Raw genomic sequence first — 22,996 nt, forward strand, 5'->3', positions numbered from 1 at the left:
TACTAGTCGAAAATTTGATTCCGCTGACTTTTTGCTTTTGTCATTTCTAACCTGACGCGCATTTAGTATCGAAAAGATATTTATACGTTGAAAAATTACTATCTTAATAATAACATACGAGTAGTTTGCAATTGAATCGGAGCTGTCACCGTGGTGAATGACGATCAATTTGAATTAAGACGACCAACAGGAATGACGCTCATAGACGCACATGTGAAAATGTTTGTTGAAGGACCTCTCCTTGTCTAGATACCGTTTGAAATATAAAGTGTAAGCAATAATTCCAATCGCAACGGAGTAGATATTGAAGAAAGAGCCGCTTGCTGCTTGAACAGGTTTCATCTAACTTTTCTCTTCTAATTCTAGAACATGTTACATTATTGCTACTTAAGCAGACAAAGTGAGAATTCTCAAACAGTCGACGAACTTTTTCGTCCCCTGAAAGCTCCTCGTTTAAGGGGTAATCATCGTGCCTAATTTGCAAGAAAGTTGTACACTGTTCAAAATGTGGCCGAATCTCGTGGTCGGTTTCCCGTGTAACGGTAGCCCGTACATGCAAATTGCATAAACATCTTTGCTGTGTTTTATATGTTTCAGTAAAAAATATCCTGGAAAATTGTCACTTTTGAAGCTGGCACTCCATCTGCATTGTTGACAATTTTAAAGCGTGATCCTTTCTGTTCCAGGTTATGTGGGAAATATACATGGCAAAGCCTTAATTATTCGATCGTGAAATTTCATATCGCTCAAAATGAATAGCAAATTCTACCTGAAATCAGCTGAGTCCTTGCCATAAAGCGATCAATTATTGATATGATAGCCGGTGGGGTTCGAATCCATCCGTTCGAAAGCCAAAAAACCCCGGATCATAGACAACTAACGATGAATTTCAAAATTAGTACGTGTTGATTATAGACCTACCACGTTCGAGAACCTTCCTGTGCCTATACTAACGCACAATACTCTACACGAAATCAACGGGACCCTGCGATCTAGAAATAACGAATTTTTTGTACCTTAACTAACAAATAGAGGCATATTCGTTTACCGTGTGAGTGTGCTTGCGCCTTTTGCTTTTATAGCCTAGACTCACTGCGTCCGGAAGAGTGCAAACGATGTAGGCCAAACGGTGAAGAAATATCTCTGCTCAGCTTAAAGATTTTTCTAAAAAAATCTGATGGCCAACTAAATATTTTATACGTTTTTCTAATTTCCAGATCGGCGTCGCCACTCAATAGCTTCGCGCTTGGCCTACGGTTGGCATACCACTTGGTATTCATTTGCGCAAGTCATTATTGTTATATCTCGCGTAGAATACGAGGCAAGGTATCAGTTAATATACATTACAATGGCTTGTTTCTATAAACCTATGTATGTCTAATTATTTTCGAATCCTAACAATATGCAGAAAATCGCCGACCATTAAAGCTTTATTTTATTTATATAGACTCGTCGGTATATGGTCTGACATATCGCTTGGTGCATATGCACGCAAGCGATCAGGACACACAGAGTCTTATTGTACTGAATACTCCGCAATAAAATCAATACATGCTCCGTCGAACCTTAGCTTTTATTTAAGCAGTTCTTAAAGCAAGTAAAGGTCACATGGCTATTAGTGGGTAATAATAGGGGCGAACTGATTTTTGCGCTGTTGTTGTCTGACGAGCAAGGTCTTTGAGCCGGTCAATATAGCATGGACTGGCAAAAAAAGGCGTTGGTTATGCTGTCCTGCTTTCCCTTACATATCATGGTCCGCTATTGTCGTAAAATGTTTTCTGAGAAGTCATTATACGATACGCTCACTTATCACGGTATCACCTTGCCTAACCTTCAGTCGTTCACTTCCGCCGAAGACACCTTCTGTGTGTGCCAGTTTGCGTATTAGCACAATTCCTTCGTGAGCGCTACCTCCTTTCTGCTGTAATCTATTTGGCCTACGTCCGATACCGCTTTTAGGCACTCCATCGGATGCCTGGCTTTAAGAAATCTGCCTCTGTTGGGGGCTCGAACCTAGACCACAACGTGTTCCTTAGATTAGCAGGCAAATACCGTACGGCTATCACGGTAACAATCCACTAAGCCCCCGCCCATTCTTGCATAGTCGGGGTTAGGAAAGAAGGACAATTATTGGTACTTAGCTTAAACTTACATTGAAGCCTTCGCCAAATAGCGCGAACCCCAATACGCACACATAATTTCATACCCGTAAAGCTTTAGTGCTATTCCGTGTTATTCAACCAGTGAGTGCATTTGTCTGGATACATATTCAGCCTGTCGCTGAGAACCTTTTTCCATTTGGGAGTGTACGTCGGATAACGGAAACGAGGTGTAAGTGCGCCCTGCCATCCTTTGGCGACTGGCAGGTAAGGCCAATTTTTAACCGGCAATGCTACGATATTGCTGCTATTGCTGACAAATAAACCTCACCCATTTGGACTATTCAGATTAAATGTGCAGCATTTTATAATGCTGAGCTCACTTGATGGTAAAACAGCGCAGGGATGCTCGAAACCGTGGGTAAGGATCGCAGGCACAAGGGTGAATCAGGAGAACACGGCTGTGAGCGTGTTGCACGTCCCATGCGTTACAAATGCTAGATACCGTCACCATTAGCCTTATATCGCAGCAGAGGTAGCTGACCGCTCTTCAGTTCAGCCCAGAACTGCCGTCATAGTTTTCACGCCTACTGGGCCGTGTCCAGTATCGGGAACATTGTCGTTTTTATATTCATTCGACACGGAACGCTAAAGCCCAATACTTAATTAGCAAGGGCTATTAGCTCGCGTGCTGTCTGCGTATATCTGCGAGAGGACTAGATGGACAACACAGGAGACGAACGGCAGCTGCAAAAGGGCCAAGGTTCGAGGTCCCTTTTAGCTATGGTTTGTCCACACAATAGCTACTAACTGTAGCGGTGGCAGAGGCAGAAGCAATACTGATTTTACTAGTAAGCTTCGTCCGATGCATTTTGCTGCAAGTGAGAGCACGTAATACCTGACTTTCTTACTTGCCTTCTTAATGATAACGGCAACAGCGGTTCCGTCGGCGTACTGCCACAGCCAAGCTTCGTGTCTCCGTATTAGTCGTTGGAGGAACAGGTTACATCTATACTGTCTAATAATGACATTTGACAGGAACAATTTACCCTGTCGGACCTAGCTCGACCTTGATTTTTTTGACGTTTTGCCTGAACACGTGAAAATGAGTTCATCCAAAGGAACACAAACAGACCGAACCATTTATCCAGCTGCACCTAATTCTGCTGTCACCTCTGTGGGAAACCAATAATTCAAAAATATATCGCACATATAGTGCTTAAGAGTACATGTTTATATAGCGCGATTGACTATTTGATCCACAGGGCTAAACGATGATCAGACCTTTTCAGCAGGGGCTACAAATCGTATCACGTATTATGCTTCAGAATGCTACTCTAGGTTTGCTGTAGTCTTCGTAGTTGCTGTACAAAGAAGGGCAAAGGGGGGCGAAATATACAGCCAGAAATATATGTCGTCTAAGGAAGAGTATTATTCCTATCGTTACCGAACGTACCGGATATTCGACTTACGATACTGCCCAAGAGATTTACTGGCTAACCAAATAATGCCTTTATAACCTTCGCTAAATGACACTACTCTTTTAGCCGTCTGGTTTTTATTACGTCATGACGACGTTAGCTTGCCAGACCATTTGTGTTAGTTATACGTTATCATGTTAGAAGATAAAGGTTCTAGAAGTAGATAAAATGTTCTAATAAAAAATTTATATCGTATATCGCTTGAATTGTTCACTTGAAGCCTTCTTTTAGTTGTTTTCCACTTAGGCTCAATCTGTGGTATTGTGCCAGATGCATATATTTATGAGCAGGCGTGTAACTTAAAAGTCGTAACAATCAGCACGGGAATACTGGTTTCTTGCCTGCTTCATGTAGTCAGTATTTCATCTAGCTACCACCGTTTTCGATGATTTACCTTCGTATTGCTTATTCAACCACCATCGTTACTTTAGACACGTGTGTTTTGTCAAATAGATAAAACTTTATCCGTTGTATATACTTCTAGTTTTCTAACTATCGACAGTCTCCAGATTTTCTCTATATTATTACAGTTTTCTATTCTGTTGTCTTCATATTTCCTCTTTTCTTTGCTTCCTACCGAGTACCCGTTCAAAGCACTTTGTTTTGTCTAAGAGGCGCTGACACCATTTGCTGAGCGGCTCATAAAATTGGTGTGGCTGTAACTGTGTAGGTTACCAACCAGTCTGGAGCTCTAGGTGAAGCTTCAGCTGGCTTGCTTTGGGCTCGAGGGGTGGAGTGTCGAGGACTTCGACCTAGGCCTAGACATCACAACGAACGGAATTCACGTACTTTTATCGCCCTTATCTTTTCCATTCGCAATACTCTACTTTCTCCCAATCGCTATAACACATAAATGTTAGCCATATCCTTATGTAGGTAATGCCTATATGGTGTGTTAAACACTTCAAACAAACAAAGCGGTCTGAGGATTGCAGGCATAAGCAGAGGCGTCTATCAGAATATTTTGTTTTGATCTCCTCGATGGCAGTCGCCGCTCGCTCGGAGTTACATATGAAACTCCGATAGCGTGTTATGCACGCCTGTACTACTTGTTTAGACCGCTACTAGACTATTCAAGCGTCTCCCGCCGCCCTGCCGGAGCTAAAATTTGCTGCCATTTCTGTTTTTCTTCTCCCGCTGTCCGCGCCCAGGAAGGATACAGGGACCGTGCGTCGATCCAATGCCGACCATAGCTCTTCTTACCGGGGATAGAGGGAGATGCCGTTATTGGGTTGGGGGCACTTTTGGCTTTATTTCTGCACCCATCATCACTTCTACCTCTTCTCGCGCCCACTCTGTTCATCAAAGGTTTTGCGACACGTTTCAATTAAACGGCAGGGGTGGGAAAGAGGAGGCAACGTAAATATGTTCAGATATCTTGGTGTATGCCGGGGTCCATATGGTCGAGTGTGTTTGTACGCGCATGACAACGTATGTTCAGTCTGGGCATGTATCCCTCTCTTTTTGGTGGCATTTGGCAAACAAAGGAAATTTGCATTTTGTCGACGTGTTATCCTTCTTCCAAACGTGGATAGCAGACTCTTAAAAGATGAGAAGCTTGCTACTAAAGTAGATGATAGTATCTGTGTGCTACACTCAAGTGTTTTTGTGAGTATAACATCGACCAGTCGCATGCTTAACCAACATTCATCATCACCATTATTAATATGGAAAAAAAGTAAAGTCTTAGCAGCGATACACTGCAAAACTTGAAACGCACGCCAGTAATAGTTGCAATGGTAGTTGCTATGCTAATGGCGGTAACGCGACGTACGAACATCGAAGTGGCCACAATAATGGCTTCGGCCGCCGATAACTAAAACGATAAAGAGCAAAACTAGTTTGTGATGGCTTACAGTCTTGTCCGTTCGTCGCATTGAGTAGCGAATGAACTTCCCTAAACTTGCAACACAAGAAAATGGTAAATCTTCTGTCTAGGCATTCCTCTCACCTTCGGTCGTTCTATCGACCCGCCACCGACTAATGAGATAAAAATTTGCCCATGGCATTCCTACTAAAACCGGAAAAACTGGCAATCGGCTAGCGGCAAAGAGCTAGGAGACCTGGCTAAATAGGAGACCCAATAGTGCGCTTTGCTAAGGAAAACGTAAGAGAACAGAGCAATTTCAGAGGCCCTCAACTCAAGAGGTTTGCATTTTGTCGTCATTGTCTTTCTCTATAGCTTTTATTCTCTGTCGCGTCACCCGAACCGCAGTCCTTTCCTGTTAGTCGCTTTTGGCGTTCTAGGTTGTGTCTACTGCTGGCGCCAGGTTGTAGGAAGATCGCATCCGTATCGCTAACCTGCCTGTTCCCTTGTCTGCCCCGTTCCTTTCCTAGCGTCAATCCGTTCATGCCCACTCATCGCTCGCCGATGCCTCATCCTGTCGTCAGCTAGGAATTCACTCACACTTTGAAACGAAACCGGTTCTAATTCGAACTCGGTTTTGTTTCGACATCCTTTTTTTTTTTTTACTTCGAACGGACAATGGAATGGACAAGCAGGCGGACCTACAGCGGGCAAACAGACTGTGAGAGCATTTGTCTTTCACTAGCTCGACCTCTCTTCTTCAGTTCTTCGATGTGCTGAAGTGTTCCACTCATTTTTTGAGGATGATCAGCGCCAACGGCTGCTGTTTTAAAGCACATTCATGGTGTTCGGGCCATATTGTGCAAAGATTACCATTGAAGAGGACCTTAACACGTACGTTCTATCTAAACTTAAGGACAACAAGAATAATAGCACCAAATGACGGCAACATAAGTGTCTAATATTAATTTATACGCCATCCAAATGATCATTTAATCGGTTGAGAGGCTATTAATGATCTGGGAAGTTCGAGGGGAGGTGTAGGGTTAAGAACTCGGTCACGTCTTTAGTCTCTCGGAACTTCGTTGGCTAGCCTGACAAGCTCTTTTCAACGGAGTCCAGAGAACGTTTGGGCAATCGCCAAATTTGCAAACGCTAAGTGAGAATGAGATGACAAAGGCTACAGTGGCTAGCTAGAGAAGCGGCGATAAATTTTATTTGATTCCGCTCGTTTACGCTACATGTTATTTTCCGTTTGTACAGGCTAGAGCAAAAATGGACTTATCACAAGGAACAATTAGAGTCTAAACTTAGGAGACTCAGATTTGTGGTAAGGAAAAAGGCTGAGCTTAAACGTTACTCGGCTTAGCTGTAAAGCAACTTTTACCTTAATTAAATATTAAGTTATTTTTAAGCGTACGTCATTTTTGGCCAAGTGCACTTTTGGCCCACCCTTTATATGTTAATATATAGCTAAAGATATGATTTAAGTTAACAAACATTATCCGTTAGCTCAGTTTCTTAAATCGCGATTCGAAGCTGAACAACAGCCATAAGAGTAACTATGCCCATGATGTTTCCTTAATTGTCATCGGCCACTCTGATGCAACTCGTATTGCTGACTCTGTGTTGAATCGTAAGTAATGACAAATACATTTTGAGCATGGTCATTTAAAGGCCGCCAACCTGTTAGCGTATCACATAGTTAGACAAATAGGTATTTACCACAACAAAGTCAAGGGCGCTAGATATTTTAATATCTCTATTATAGTTTACTGTTATTCTATAAGTGGCATGTATATTCGCTATGAGGCCAAGCTGTACGAATGGCTGGCTAACAAGCAGTCCCTATAGTATTGTCGTTCGTACATTCAGTCCTGAGGCGTGACGATGATTGTTGTTATAGCCATGTGAAAACGCCAGCTTCGCTAACGTACTAAGTGCCTAGCGCGTATACTCTCTTAGCTATCACGTAGCGTGACTCGTGCTCATCTCTACTTCGTTGTAATCGCCTTGACCGACGGAGATGAGAAGGATGTGACGGGGGTGCTGCTGGACAGACGGGTACGCTAGCTAATCATGTGCTTTCTGTTTAACCTCAAAAAAGGAAAAAAACACTTAGCTAGTTTGTACGTGCATGAAGCATTTGCATAATACAGGAAGAAGCAAAAATATCATCTCCTCATCACATTTCGTAATTCCATGAATATTTAGTAATGTTCAAAAAACTACCCAAAAACGAACGTGCCGAATTAGATGAGGTGCGAAAGATAAGATCGGATCGGAAACAGTTGTTCTTCTGGGTCCTTAATGTTTAGTGTAGCACTGGTATTAAATTAACTAATATATAGACTTTTTATAATCGGTGTCTAGCGTAAATGATTAATGGTCTGTAATAAGAGGGTTTACGAAAATGCTCCTTCTGTCACCCATACCATTAAATAGATACGGGAAGCAAAGCTAAATCAGGCCGTAAACGTTGAACCTGTAGCTTGTCCCTCTGATTTTGTCCTTGAATTCTCTGGATCCCCTTGGAGAAAAAGCACATCTGATAGCTTTTTTTTTTTTTAACATGAAAATAAACGCCGTTTCGATTACTCAGTAATAAACTAGATTTTTATTACTCCTTCGTTTACCTCCGCCTCTTGAGGAGAACAAGGACTCAGGGGGTGTCAACTGGGGTGTAACTCCGTCACTTTGAAGGTTCTATGGTATATTTTACAATATACATCTAACAAAAGGTATTCTCATGGCCCGGTAATGCTTAATGTGGTTTTCTCACATAACGTCGAATGGGGTCATATACAGAGAATGGGCGATAACAGAAGTGCGGCTGTGGCCCTAATTAAACTGAAAATGGTCTATGTTGGCTTCGTCAGCCTCATCAGCTCGTCACTCTTATCAAAGCACGAAGTCTTTCTTTAATGGGTCAATTCTATAGTGCACGTCAACGGCATATACATACAAAGAGACATTCTTTCTTCGTGCCCCATTATTTAATTAAAATAGAGGCCAACAATAACTACCTGAATAACATAGTCAATGGCTGGCAAGTTACCGCTAGCTGATTTTTTGGGATGGGTGACCGTTCAGTTAACTAAAAAAGATAAGTTAATCAACCCATCGATCTTCCTCCTAGAGGCCGCAAACACATTTAACGATAGCAATTACTTTTTACATTATATCCGTCCATACTAATGTACCTACCCTGCTATTACATCTAAATTCTTTGCTACACTTAACAGGCTTTAATTGGTTTCACCTGTTCGGGAACGTATTTTTTCTACGAAGGAGATCAAAGTTGTATCGCCAAAGTAGGCAGCACCGACAGAAACAGCAGCAGTAGTAGTAGCTACCGTCGCTAACGGGGCAGTAATCCTTATCAAAACGATGCAGCGCGCTTACTGATGCTATCGATTTTTTTGTTCATTCGAATTTTATATATTATTGAAATATAGGCCTGCAAGAAAAAATCGACTCCCTGATTGGAAATTGCCACGGCTTTCCGATCTCATCTCAACCGTTACCGGAGGTTACAGAAATCAAATCGCGGTTACCCGGAGTGGTCGACATCGTCGTAATAAAGCCAAGGGCAATAACAAGTACCTGAGATAGGGAACCCCCGTGTAGATACTGCCAACCAGTTTGTCCTTGACAGATAAAGAAGATCGACTTGCTCGCTGTCCTTTTTCTGTGGACCTGATATAGGCTTAGCACCAAGAAAAAGAAAATGGGCTAGTTTAGGAAGAGCAGCTCCTCTCAAAGCTCGTTTCGTTGTTTTCTCATGTGAAGGCCAAAAAGGACCGGTCAGTGCTTTTGTTTTGCCTGATGCCCTCATAAGTTGATCTTAGCAGGAGAGACAAACCATGATTTGTTGCCAATAATACTATTATGTTCGGTTTTCTTCATTGGTTGGTCAGTTGGTCAGATCCCATACAGCATTGGGCTCTGGGCCGCTGAGCCCGTTTTATACCTGACTAATAGCAGGAATCAAGGACCCTTGCTCGGTTCGTATTAGCGGACAGCGCAGCCCTCCAAGAGAAACAATGTTCACTCTTCGAATAATATGATCCGGTTGAATATCAATCCAGTCGCAATAGTTCTCGTCCCCCGTGCTGAATTTAAGATAAACGGCTAGGATTGGAAAGCCGAAGTTTGTGGCGAAAGAGCGTTACTTTGTTCGAATAGACATAGCAGAAAAACATGGATAAAATGACAATTGGCAGCATGTCTGCAAGGAATATGGCGGTTATCGAAATCGGCCTACGGCGAAAACGTGTGACGAATGATCATCACAGGTTGTTACCGCTATGGCGTCACCAATATCTCTGTCTTCAGGTGTGCAATCCTTCTTCTATCTGCTTGGTAATTGCATAATCTATACGCCATAAAGCGTACGCTAGTTAATACTCAATTTCTGATAAGGCAAAATCATACAACAGATTTCGACCAAACTATCATTATACAGTGCAACAGTCACTCGTTTGTAAGCTAGTCCTGATCGATAAGAAGATCAAAGAGGTGAGCGGATCTCAGTGTTTAAATGAGTTTAAGGCTATGGGATAGGAGTAACGAATAAACAAAAGACGCAGTTTCGGTTGAATAAGAAACAGTAGCCTGAACAAGCGGCAGAAATGGTTAAACACTGGTACCGAAAAGTCTTGATACTTCATAAGCCAACAACCAGGACCATTCGGCTTGATGAGTGACAATAAAAAGCAAAAGGTCTAAGCCGATCGAACTGGTTGGTACTAAGCAAACATGTGCTTTTTCCGTTACAGTAAACACGCCAGCGTATGCTACGTCGAACTCGCCAAAGATTAGATGTGAAGGTACCGGGACTTGGCCTACGTGGACGCATATCTGTGTCTGGTTGCTTAAGAGTTCTATTGAGAAGGGCTCAATTGTTGTCATCAGCAATCGTTAGGACTCACCATTTGGTGAAAGTAAAATGGATCGAACGAATTTCAAACGAGAAATATCTATTTTCGCTCACGACAGTGATACTCCGGTAGAGTGAAAAACACTCTTGAAGATTTATGATTTAAGCCCTTTTGCTTGAATTAATAATACTTAATACATAATAGGAAGTTCAGGTATCTGTCTCTGCATATACCCTACTATCGGTATTAATACCAAATCTCTTTGGTTGTAACCTTCCGCGGTTCTAGCAGAAGGATACATCAGGTGTTCCAGTATATGACAGCGTACATGCATGTACATTTATGGCACTGATTGACGTAACAAACCTTTGCATGTTAGTTACGGAAAAGCGGGAATAAAATAGACGCCTAAGCTCATTTAGAGCACGGCAAGTCTTATGTCGTTGGTAGAATATGGTTTTGTCAAAGCTGTAGAAGAAAGTGTCTGTGGTAGAGCTTACCAAACCAAGAAAAACCATGCGGGATAAATGAGGTGTTGGCTGAATCGGAACTATGGATAGAGCTTGCGGTGTTTACATTCGTTCAGTCGTTCATATCCAACGCACTTGCCACGGTGTCCGCCTATTTGCCCACTGAGTAGCGCGAACTGCCATAACCGAACTGTAAGTACCCAGCTACTGCTGGAACCGCTGGAGCTCACTATTGTAGGCCGCCGGGGGCAACACAAAGGCTACTTTGCCAGGCCAAGTCTGCTTCGTCGACTCCTTTTTTTTGCGCCTTGTGGACGCCAACGCAGACAGGATGACATTGAATAACTATAGCGCCTCGTTCGAACAAAGTTTGTCAGAACGGGACAACATTGAGTTGGACTAGGTATTTCCTTGAAATGTTATTATAATATATAAAATGAGAATAACTTAACAATAGCGAACGGCTCATAGTAGGGCGTGCAACAAGAGGTACTTTACTAACAAAAATTGACAGCATACAAAAGTGAGTGCATGGAATTCTCTAATACATACGTTCAAAAATAGTCATACATAGTTTGAAGTATGACTAACTTGAATATACGCTTTTTTGTCAAATAAAAAGGATTACAACTTGACTTTAACCAAAGTGTTGGACTGTCAAAGGTAATAAGTTCGCCCTTTGTCTTGAATTTCTCCTGACCCCGTCTGACTCGAAAATTAACTTGCCTCTTTAAGGAGCGGGTGTCAGAAATATCGGAAACCTTTTTCGCCTTATGGCAATAACAAGGACCTGCTATTGCCCACCTTATCTATATAATGCACGACCTGTCGCATCGCTAAAAGGTATTTTCAATTGCGTTCATCTTAGCAATAGCAGCACAAACTTTCCTGGCAAATTTTATCCTCTTTTCTATTGGCTGCCGGAACTACATTCGACGAGATGTCTTCGATGATTGTAGCTTGTTAGTTCAGCTTTTTTATCTTTAAAAAAAAAATAAAGGTTAGAACGGCAGCCTAGCTGGTGATATTCACGATTTTCGGGAAGTTCTCGCTGGGAGCAGTACGTATCCAACCTATCCGTCTAGATTTGACAGGGCTTGACCGGATAACAGTTTAGTGATTTACCGTTCAATAACCGTATCCTTAACGTTACATTGATGTTGTCTGGTAATACCGGCCGCATGATATATGATGCTTACTAGGTAATTCAGTTTAGCAATCGTATATTCTTTTATATGCCGATTTCCGTACGTAAAGGTGCATGCTGTTCACCAACATAAATATCAAACCCACCAAACTGTTGCCATGTCCTCATGGAAGGTCTCTTCTCACGCCACAACTATCATAGGTTAGGATTACTTTGCCTATATTTATCTATGCAAGTATGTTATTGTTCCTTCAGTTCCGTTCCAGTCAGTAGTTTGTGTATACCTCGCTGTATCGCAGATTCGTCTAGGATTCATTTATGGTGGGCACAACCTGATTGCACTATGGCGCGCAAACGATTTAATTTCTTTTTCCTGGCCAGTCTATGCCATAGACAGTAGTTCTTCTAAGCCTATGTATAAAGTGTTTATGCGTGATTGATTTATGTTCCGGCAATTGAACGGCACGTCACTCTAGTCTGGCCTGTCGAACAGTTTCGTTTCGTGGACAGACCAAGCCTGATAGGACACTAGCCCAATCGAAGCCCCTCATATCGGTGTTCCTCCTTCGCGACAAGTTTCTCCATTTATGAGAGGGATGCAAGGATGTGATTCTCGCACGAAACATACAATACGAAAGCAGACGACTGCGTCGTCGAGATCGCGCTATCGTACCATACTATTTCAATTACTATTACACGTACAACTGCGCGTATATATGTGTTACGCCACTATATTTCTGTTTCATAAATGTTGTGCTTTTTATGATTGCGATCCTCAGTAAGGCTGTGATCCCACTTCCTTCAAACGAGTACAAATAACCGTTTCAACGGGTCCAACATAAGAGCTGTATTTCGAATGTACGTATGAAACGACAAAAAAAAATTATCTACTTTGGTTATATTAATGAGAAGGCAGATACGAAAATATCGGAGAGGGCTTATTTGATACGGGAAGTTTTATTGAATAGTTAAATTCATTCATGGTTTAGAAACGGTTTTTGTGGGATCATTCGCGGCCTGCGGTGCCATGTTAGCAGTAATGATACAAACTGCTGTGTTTTCACTACCGCTGCTATTGCCGTTGCGGTGTCGACAATTAAGATGTGGCCAATAGTTCACAAAAGACCTAGGGTACATTTGACTATTTGTCGGTCGGGACGGGACAGATGCTGTTCCTAAATGCTACTGTAGTGTTTAGCGCCGTATTCCCAGGAGTGTCCATCCCTTTGTGAATGCGAGAATGTGTACCCATCAACTGTTGCCGGCATCGGTCCCAACAACGGAATAAATGACGGTGGATACAGCATCATCTTAATGGCTTCACGGACGCACGGACTTCATGGCATTGTGATGGTCGCGGTAGAGGCGAGGCACGAGTGAGGAAATGTCCGATGCCTGAGAAGCAACCAGATAACAACATAGAAGTTGTACTATGCGCGACAAGAGTATCACCATAGCTTAGTCAACGTCTGCTTTATGACATTGAAACACCAGTAGGATACGCTTGCAGATACAGGTCAGACAGCATATCCCTGTACCAGAATGGGTACATAGAACATTTTGCGTCGTATAGGTTATACAGTCTTGTTAAGTTTGTAAAACTAGCTTGAGAGGTTTGCCAGATGCTAGCAAGGGGCAACGAGCGGCACCATATATGTGAAAATTTCCCACGGATCTGGATCTCTTATTTGTATCGTCAAACTCATCGAAAGGTGGTGGTGATGTAACCCATGCACAACAAAGGAAATGACAGCGTGCTTGTTTACCCAGTTCATCTCATTGACCACCATTGTTACTTATCGCATACGGAATAAATGACCCCCACTCAGTCTCCGCGAATTTTTGCTTTCAGTTCCTAAGATTGATCCTGAACGCTTTTGTTGCTAGGAGCTCGAAGGGTCGACAGACGTCTTCGGACAACAGCGGCAAACCAGCTAGGCCATGGCGATTTTAGGTCACTATATGTAATCCCAACGCCTTCGTGAGAAAGAAGGCTTTGACGCAATTCACTTGTTTAAAACTTTCTACTGTAAGATCTGTCCAAATGGCGCATGTCCGTAGGTCGCCATCAGGTGCAACCAGGTCAGAGTCGTTGTAAAGCACAAGCGATGAGGCGATTCGACCGACCATGCAGCCAATATTTACGCTAATATATGTATATATCAACCCAAGCAAGTATCCATATGGCGTAGAAAGGAATAAGGGGCATGGTGTCATTGAATATCAATCGAGAACATAAGTATTGCAGTGGTATTATTGATACGTACGGTGACGTCGGGCTAATATGTAAAGACGCCTCTCAAATAAGTGCCTGTTATGATATCGTCTAAAGTGTCTATGTACGTAACTGTTTATTGCTTCATTTCTATATATGTTATCATGCTATACATATATATAGGCTTTGCGTGCATCGATAGTGTATATGGTGTTGACAGACGTAGCAATATTTGTTGCTGCACAAAGGCTAATATTTTTCCGCCCTTATATTTCGTCCTTGTTGTTTGTATCATGTAGCAGTCTGCTGGCGTCCTACATGAAAGCCTTGCGCGAATTTCGCCCTTCGCTGTTTACGGTTAAATAATCTATAGAAGTAAGCGTTAACCACAGATACCATCCAGATGGAAATTGTCCATACAGTGGACGAGTAAAATACAAAGGGTTGATGTATGACGTTGTTCGGTAGGTATATGATGCACAAGTAGTTGATACAATTGCACATGTTTACACAACTACATGCTGTTTAAATACACCTATATATGATCGGCATGTCTGGAGTAACACTACTGCCAACATATTACTTGGGGAAGCTTAGAAGCGCTTGCAAGACTCGCGCATAGAATACATCGCATTATGGGTACCCGCTCGCTGGTGTACAACTGAACATTTCATTTAATTCCCTGTACATAAATAACTAATATGTGTACATATAACAGATCGGTACACGCAGGCCAGGTGCAAACGATGACATACGGAGTAAACTTTTTATTGAATTCCCGCATATGGCTTTAATAAAAGGCTGTATTCGAAGCCATGGCAGAGATAGCGATTGGCTGGTCAAGAGTCTATCGTAAACGTGTCGCCGAATACAGTCACTGCTGTGTCGTTTGTTTGCGCAGGCACCGGAGATCGCGGTGGTAGTCGAGGCTGTGATGCCAATGCTGATGAGGCCACTGTTCCTGACGTGAGGACTTCCGACGCTTTTAATCGTTTGGAAATCGCAACCGATATCCTGAATACTTGAGGCTGGCAGCAAAATTCACCTGCATACGACCCTTTCCGATCGAGGATGGTAGTCGTGCAGGCAAAATAAGCCAGCGCCACGCTTCGATACATCAGAGCTGATTCAGGCCGTGTCGTGAGCGAGCATTGCGACGTATCGTTCGCGGTCAAAACGAGGTAGTAACAGCAGAAACAACCTGCTATCTGTATGCATGGGTGTTCCAGGCTTTGGCAGGCAAAAGCGTGTAAATGGCCCGACTGCTAGATTCCGCTGGAAGTTTACAGTTGGAAGCTACTAGCGGCTGGACGTCCGCGGTAGCAGTGACAATGTAGCCGAAACTGCTGCCGAGTACAGGTTAACGGCAGTTTCATAATAACAAACGAGTCATTCAACGTATGTCCTTTCTAGATTTGGATGGTAGGGTTTTAGGGCCTGTAAAGGAATAGTCATGACCTTAAACGAGAAAGAGAAAGTGAGTATGGTACGTACCTGCGTAGGCGTGTGCCTGAGCAGCGTGAATAGGTTGACACAGCTTCGGCAGCGTTGCTCGTCGTCGTAAGATGCAACGGCTCAAACAGGCAATAAGTTGAGTGGTGTGCAACTAAAAAAAGTCTGACGAAAGCCAGTTTTTCATAGCTGCGTAGTTAATTAACGATACCCAAAATGAGCTATCTGATAGAACTTGAAGAGGTACTTTTCTCAGTGGTGATGGTAAGGATAAAAAAGAAACACTGACAAATCGGCAAAATGGAGAACGGAACGTGCCAAAATTCGATAAAAACAAAGAGATTGCAATACATCTTCCTATTTTTCTTTATTTATTTTATCTCATTTATGTGTATTGCGTATTATATCGTTATTGACATTTCCGTTTCCACAAAACTTCCCGCCTTTGCTCGAAACCGCCTCTGAATAGCAGCAATGAGAACTGGTCGGAGCCACTACCGTCTGCGGGTGCAACGAAGGCTTCCAACGATAGCAAAACGATAGTAGCAAACACAATTCGTTTTATTATTGGTTTGTCTTTTGCTAGTGTACCAAAACAGGCCAGCGACTACACACCGGTGAATGTAAAACCGCTATAATATGTTCGCTTTGATGACCAAGACACGTCGCAAGCATGGGGTATAACTATGCGCCTCGTCCACCCCGACGAACCAAAGTCAAGCAAGATTTCATTAGTGGCAACTGGTTTGGCTAAAGGGGATTTTTTGAACGACTTTTTCTATTGACGCAGGTTTAGAGCGATAGGGACAAACGGAACCCCTGCTTAATCCAAGGAAAGAGAAAACAAAACAGATAGGCATTGCGGACTACCTTTGATATCCCGGTATACAAACGACTTGCCGCAGAGCGCATTTGTGAAAACGGATAGCAGGCAGCAACGCCGTCAATGCTAGCCTCGCCTTCATGACGATATTTTTTACCCGGACAGGAAAAGGCAGGTGACCTATTTCGAAAGGACGATAAAGGAAAAAAATGTTCGAAATGTTTCTGGCCTCTATATTTCTATCGTTGCCTTATTCCGCTAGACTAGTGATCTTCTTATGAAATTTAAAACAATTCAAATCTATCCTATTTTGTATAATTACTTAGTGTTTATAGGTAGAATTAGTGTGTGAAATGTGCACTGAAACGGTTAATGAATTGTTTGAGTTTTGCCTTTGAATTTCGATTTTGTCTTTTCTCATTGTTTATTCTTCATTGATCAGCTTTAGCCCATTAGATGTAATAAATTGAGCATAATGGTTTCTTACTGCCATTACATATCGGGTTATAAGCGTATTCGGATATGGCAAAGTTGACGTTCTAACGTGTAGCCAAAGCTGCTTTGACCTTCTACAGACTATGACTACTTCTCGCATTTACGTGGATAATTTAGGCCATAAGGCAGACCTTTGTAAGACTGATGCAATGAAATTGCGGTCTATAAGCAGTTCATCCATGAACATGTAAAAACGCTAACTCAAATCGGACCCGCTTTTTTACGAAGCCCTATTACGAATATATAGACGAAATAGGGCAAATTAACATTTCGTGGTTTGTTACGCTGTGTACGGATATCGGACAGTGTGTTACCGTGAGCCAGTATGCCGACCATTGCTCCGATTTAACCTAATCGCCTGTGACCATCCAATGAAAATTTTTTATACATGTATATAGATCTCGATTGAATCGTCGAAAAAGTCTTGATTTTTTTATGCTAAAATTAAAGTAAATATTTCTATAGTTCAGAATACCATTAAAGGCTATTAAACTTAGCATGCAGTATATTAATGGTCTTTTGCAATTGTTCTGATGACATCATAATCTTCTTCCGGGAAAAAAATTATGTAATATAGGATTTTTGCAACCCTTTGTTCAAGCTAAATAAACAGTATTACGAGAGTTCTGCAGAAGTCGAAACAGAAGATGGTCTGATGCTAAAAAGTCAGAGCTATATGACGAATGCATTGAAATTTTAGTTATTTCAATTATTGCCGGTTAAGCTAAGATGTATACGGCCTGGCATTATCATGAGGAAAAATGGACGCCTTTCCTAGTCATTAGTTCCGGTCCGTTTTTTAATGGTTTATTCTAGTTTGTTGGTTGTTGACAGTATCAGCTCGAACCAAGCAGCATCGATAGCAATTCATTGTGCGCTACTACTCTCTTAGTCCCACCAAACCCAGCACCCAACAAGCTCGAGTTTTTCTTTTTAGCCAGCTTTCTTCGAACCATTTCTAGGCGATATTATGGCTATTCACCGTGTTGGTCTCATTTAAGTTTCGCAATAATTTAACTGAATTTTTCCATCATTGGTCGACTACGAGGAGCATTCTTGACATCGAAATTTCCAAAATGAAGGCAACAGAAACATTATTAGCCGTCTTCGATAACGCATCTTATACATAAATAGCTCAATTTTTCTTACAAGCCTGACAACCTTTGCCACAAGATTGTCAGATATTTCGAATTTTCGCGGAAGTTTCACTTACCTCCGAGACGTTCAATTTAGGTACAAATGAAGGAATTCAAACGATTGTACCACATCTGCTACCGCTAATATACAAGTACATAATAAATACAGCTATACCGTTTGAGATTCAGGAGACTTCTATCTCGTGCTAGGAATACAGAGTCTCACCGCCCCCCTTCCCATTCGAGTTCTTCGCTCTAACATTTCCCACAACGCTATTTGCATATTGGATAGCTGGACCATGGAGACGGCGGGGGCGAATTGGGATTTGCTGTTCTTCGGTCGGTTTCTCTGTTCATCGATGCAACCAACAGTCGAACCAGAGTCACCGTTGACGCTACTGCTGGTGCCATCTCGACTGTGCGACTTGGCAAGCGGATAAAGTGTACAGAAAGCCAGACAGAAATTCGAGCCTCTGGATAACTATGTTGGACGCGGGACAAGCATAAAAAGCATTGAATGAAAGGTGTCACAGGATACTCCTGCCCGAACAACAAAAGAGACGCCCTAATAAGAGAAGATACCCTTTATGTATATTGCATATATGCACGGCATGTACGTCAACGGTGGAACTCTACTGACATTCGGCATTCGAAAGACCCCACTGGACGCCAGCAGCGAGGGCGGAATTTTCTACGTTTCTATCAAATCTACCTGTCGCTTTTTTTCTCCATTCGTTTCGTTCTGGTCGAACCGCTGTGTACCGAGGTCTACATTCACGTACGCATGCATCGCTGAGAGAACAACGACGGGCGTCATGATAATGGCGTCAGAAGAAAAACATGTGCTAATTACGCTGCTATTGATGTGCCCACCGGAGTATCGTTGGATTATGTGCATTAGAATACTGCTATCTACTATAGCTAACGGTCGTCGTTTCAAGCCGATGCAAGGCAGAAATTTTTTGTTCAAATCGGGCTCTCTCGACATTGGCCACCGTGCATAAAGCTCATTACACTCGAACAATGCAAGCGAACGCTATCCCCACGCAGCATGGCTGTCTGTACACCCCTGTCTGTAGAATTTCCGCACTGATTGGTCATCCATAACGTTGCTGCCATTGATCACCCAGTCATCACCAGCATGCCTTCTACATAAAGGACAATAAAAAAATAGGCACAACGTGGATACGCGAATCGCAAAGGCAGATGTTCTTCCAACTGGTCTAAATGAAAGCGTTGTGCACTTGATAAACAAAGCGAAGATTCCAGGTAGTCGAGGCAATTCCGTAACTTGGCAAATGCTGATACCTTGTCATTTAACTATTTCCCAACCTCTTTTTCCCACATATTAATTATTGTGGCGTCGTTTTGACAGCATTAAGCTCAAGGTTGAGAGATGAAGTCGATTATATATATAATTGTATACATATACACCTTATATACCTGCTAGCATGTCTGTCATATGTAAGGCGCGATTTACCTGAGATTAGGCCGCATGCGTTCGAGGATTATGAGACAAAATGTCACACGACTTCTACTATCCCTGATGTGAACAAGCGACGCACGGATACGATGTTGCTGAGCGCTTGTACTCGAGCGACAGAAACCTATATACTGCAGAGCTCATTACCAGTTCCTGAGAATTTCTCGTTAGAGAAATCAGGTTGTAGATAGCCCATGGCTATCATTTGTAATGAATATGCTTAAAACGAGATCAAGTTATAACAGGCCAAGCTAACTATCTCTAAAACTCCATTGTTAACTGAGTCATACGCAAATACCTCAGTTATAAGGCAGCCATATTTTAGAGTAGTACGCACGGCATATGCGTCGCGGACAACATGGTAGGATTTTCTTTTTCGTCTTTTGCAGCTCTTTTCTCGCTATCTATGTATGCGTATATTCGTGACGCACACATCAGCCGAGATAAAATATTCCCAAAAAACAGAATTCTTTTAATATCAGTGTTTTCGGTAGAGTATTTCTTACAAACTATGCAAATCCTGGCTAGGCCCGGGGTTAATATAAAGGATGTTATTTCGTGCTGCAAGTAAGCATTTTACATGGCCATAGTGGCGTTCGCTGAGACACGCCCTCCATGTTTTTTTTTTTTTGCCTTAGAAACTATTCTATGCAGTGGTTGGGCAAATAGCTGTTGTTCTTTTTTTGAAACTCTAAAGATGATGATAACATATGCGGTACTTCAAGGTGAGATCTTAATTATCCCACTTCACCTTCGCTTGAGGGCAAGCAAGTGAAATTACGCTAAGTACTATTAAATATATCACATTCTTATGGCCTCGCAGAATTTTTTTTTTTATTATTGCGTATCAGGGCAAATAGATAGATGCAGCCGGTGAATGGACTAGATGGTCTGTGGACTGCAAAGATGAAAAAAACGGGCCTGAGTAGAGTCATTGTTTGGCATTGTTGTAATTTCTGTTTGATACCCTTAGACAGGGAAGGCTCCCTAATGAGTCTTGGATGGTCGCTCGCCGCTGCGCAGGCCAGGTCTGTCCTAAGGTCCGACAACAGCAGGCAGCCGAAGAGAGCCACCCACCGAACTCCCTCTGTCCAGTGCGTAACTACGTATGTAAAAGGTATGAAACAGAAAAGAAACGAGACAACACAGCAGTGGTTTGGTGGGCTTTTCTATCGTTTGCCTGGTGAACCAGCTAGCCAGCGGGTTAGATAGCCAGGTATCGACTCTTTTGCTTGCCACTCTTTAACCGCTAGACCTCGCTAACGGTCACAAAGATGTTCTATGAACGGGAAAAGGACTTACTGATGATAGGCTTCACCGTGCTGGAGGTGAGAGTGGCAGGCTGCTAGGTGTGGCCGTGGCCATACATTGTATTAGTGTATTAACGCAGCCATGTATAGGCAGGCGACGCGTGCTTCTATCACCCTTAAGGCGCTTAGTCTACCAGACACTTAAACCATACAGCTTACTGATCGACCCGACCGATCGCCATCGCTGAATAATGGCAGGTCATTTTGCGAACCCACGCAGAAAGAGATCTCTGCACCGCCCGGACACTTCGTTCACGAAGCCGCTAGCATTTTAGCTACTGCTACCAGCAACAGTAGCAACAATTGGGAAACTGAGTGGAGTGGGAGTAGGGAAAGGAAAAAGCGGTGATAAGGACCAAAATACTAACTGAGACCCAACGTCAAGAGGAGTCTTTAGAGATCGAAAAATAGTTGCTATGTCCCCAGCCAGGCCTTTCTTTGGCCTTCGTAATGGTTATCGAGTTCAATGGCATTTGTTTTGGGCCTCGTTGTAGTGTAAGAATAAATGGTGATCGGTTCTCTGTTTATTTGTCATAGTAATTAACTTAATTAGTTTTTCTTACGGGTCTGTTATCGACGACGAGAAATTGAGTCAAAGTGACCTTAACTCAGAGTTAGTCTCTATCTACCTAAGGTCAAGTAAGTTCAGATGTCGTACAGACTATTGAAAAGCGTGATGAGGATTCTGATGAGGTCAGTGCATTACATAATGCGCTTGTTTATTTTTTCTCCGGGGTATGGCGTCTTTGTACTCGGGTCGTGATATAAGAAATGAGAGTGCTAGTTGAGGTAAAAATATGGCGTCTGTATATGAAAATGTCATTTGTATTGAGTCATGGGGGAACTAAGTTATAAAATTATCCTATTAATCAAGGATACTATAAATATGTCTATTGAATTGTTGACTTCGTTGTAAATTAATAATCGCATCTAAGTTATTCCAGAAGAGCCCCTTTTTCTTTGCAAATGATCGCGTAACTCCATTTTCGTAAGAAGCCGACGAAGAATACGATAGATTTTATCGTGCCACTGGACTACCTCGTTTAAGCTAACGCTCGTTCGTTTGTGAGTATGGTTTATACGATTAACTATCTTCGAATGCTAAAAATCGTTGCTGCGTATATAGACCAATGAATTTGTATCAGGTTGAAAGTGCTGAACCGTTGCATAACATAAGAAAACGTTAATGCAGCTTTAATGGAAGACACGAAATACCAAATTTGAAAAATGGCCGGCATCATTTGAACGTTTTCACCGAGTCCGTGTATAAGTACCTCAAAAAAAAACAAATATGTCTAATTTACATGCTATTTGTAAAATGGTGATAGAAATATGAACATTTTTATTTTTCATCCATATCGCTCACTGTATCTCAAGCCGACTAGAAAAGTATTACGCTGTATTTCAACCTCAATTAACGTGAAGATCACGTACGTAGTAAAGGCATAGATAAGACTTCAGTCGTAAAATTATTGCGCTAGGCAGGTAACTACCAGTTCGCCTCAAATGTCTTAGCTCCGAGATTGAACTCTACTTGTCATAATTGTGCCTGTTGATGGTGACATCTATTTCTATTATTTCTTTATTACTACAACCACTGGCCGTGTTTAGTTAATGATAGAGGGACGAGAGAATTTGGTATGGAAGCGTCTGAGATCGCACGGTTAATCGTCGTCGCGCTTTTATGACAACTACGGCGCCAGCGTTACCGCTCGTAAAACGTGTTGACGGGGCTGACTCGTGCCGGGCTGTAGTTGGCTCTTGATCAAGAAGTTAACCACTTATCCTATTTGTCTAGTCGGTCCTCTGACGTATATGCCCACGCCAGCGACACAATGGTTGATCAATCGAGCGGGTGACCTTCTGCATACGTAACGCGACCTAGCCTTCGATGGATCTGCCAATATTTTTTTCACGGACGAAGACTGCTATCTCAAGTCATCCATCGAATATCTTAGACAAATTGGGTAGTGTCTATCCCTCTCTTTAGCTGCTGACGAGCCTTAATTTCCTTTCCTGTAACTTCCGCTGCTTGCTTTCAAGGCCAGATACAGACAAACAACTAACCGATTATCTAGCTGTACCACAACGGATGGCCGTGAGTAGTACTTAAAAGCCTATGAGGCGTGCAAAAAAACTTGAATGTCTATGATTAGCATAGTCGAGTCGAAATTTTGGAAGTGGTAAAACTTTTC

At 42.4% G+C, this 22,996-nt stretch overlaps 1 protein-coding gene across 16 annotated transcripts in view; it reads left to right on the forward strand.

The window, feature by feature from the left end:
• LOC111243531 (dopamine receptor 1-like) overlaps positions 1-22,996 on the forward strand; it is a 190,513-nt gene that overhangs the window by 31,238 nt on the left and 136,279 nt on the right. For 2 of the 16 annotated variants that reach the window (XM_086977353.1, XM_086977358.1), the window contains exon 2: positions 20,465-20,608. The exons of 13 other annotated variants lie outside the window; for them this stretch is intronic. The gene's annotated coding sequence lies outside the window, so the exon portion shown is untranslated. Of the gene's footprint in view, positions 1-1,217; positions 1,327-20,464; positions 20,609-22,996 lie in introns of all 16 variants that reach the window. One more of the 16 variants, XM_086977351.1, reaches the window with a different exon arrangement.

Source organism: Varroa destructor, unplaced genomic scaffold (genome assembly GCF_002443255.2).
Source record: "Varroa destructor unplaced genomic scaffold, Vdes_3.0 BEIS01000001.1, whole genome shotgun sequence".
Classification (NCBI taxonomy): domain Eukaryota; kingdom Metazoa; phylum Arthropoda; class Arachnida; order Mesostigmata; family Varroidae; genus Varroa; species Varroa destructor.